Genomic DNA, 1,073 nt, shown 5'->3' on the forward strand with positions numbered 1-1,073 from the left:
AATCAATTATTAAATATCTATAAAACGTTTGAAATATGTAAAATAAAAGGTCTCAGTTTCTCCAGAGCTCAAGGTGACGTCGTCATGTCTTCTTTTGTTTGTTAAACAGATTAAAAGACAAAAAGGTTGGAAACCACTGGTTTCATCTTTAACAATGTGTTGTATTTTAAAAGCTTGTTATATTATCCATTGTGTCAAATCTTCATCTGAAAAGTAACTAAAGCTGTCAAATAAATGTAGTGGAGTAGAAAGTACAATATTTCCCTCTGAAATGTAGAAAGTAGCATCACATGGAAATACTCAAGTAAAGTACAAGTACCTCTAAACTGTACTTAGTTACTTTCCACTGCTGTATGTTACATAAATGTGTCTGACAATATAATATATCATTTAACAGTATATGAGTCAGAAAATATCAGTATATAAGATTCATATTGTGATGGATGTTAAAATGTTTAATGTAAATAAACAGGATTCATATTAATTAATTAGTAGTTTAATTAATTTAATCTGCAGAATTTAAATCTCTGATTTTCATTTAGTTTTAGATTGAATCCAGACAGACTGACAGTAAACTGTATAAGAAGTTATGCAATTATAGAAAATGCTGTGAAATGGAAACTATAAAAAATAACCAAATAACAACGTCAGAGAGAACAGATGATGATGATGAGGAGGATGAAGATCCACAAAGACAAATGAACAGAAACTGAATGAATCCAACTTTATTCTTCGTTTTCACTGCAGTTAAAGAAACAACTTTTCTACCTTATAATGTTATAAACAGATGTTTTGAAGTTACTTTTGTCTTTTATTTAGTGGTTTGATGTTTGAGAGTCTGAGAGAAGAGTTGAAGCACAGCGACCTCTGCTGCTCCAACCTCAGAACACAACACTCTTCATCACTCGTCATCATTTATAATAATATCAGTCAGGTCTGCAGTTATAAATGTTAATAAACTGTTAATAAATGATTTTTCCAGAGAGGTGTTTATTATGGTTGAATATGACTCTTATTCTGATTTATTAATGCTTATAAACTCTTTATAAAGGCTTTACTTTACTTTACTGTCT

General features: G+C 29.7%; 1 protein-coding gene across 1 annotated transcript in view; it reads right to left on the reverse strand.

The window, feature by feature from the left end:
* Window positions 1–710: 710 nt before the first annotated feature.
* ltc4s (leukotriene C4 synthase) overlaps window positions 711–1,073 on the reverse strand; it is a 5,189-nt gene continuing 4,826 nt past the window's right edge. Inside the window, exon 5 of the mRNA XM_044363198.1 lies at window positions 711–1,073. This exon is cut by the window's right edge and continues 273 nt beyond it. The gene's annotated coding sequence lies outside the window, so the exon portion shown is untranslated.

This window comes from Thunnus albacares, chromosome 10, assembly GCF_914725855.1.
Source record: "Thunnus albacares chromosome 10, fThuAlb1.1, whole genome shotgun sequence".
Taxonomy (NCBI): domain Eukaryota; kingdom Metazoa; phylum Chordata; class Actinopteri; order Scombriformes; family Scombridae; genus Thunnus; species Thunnus albacares.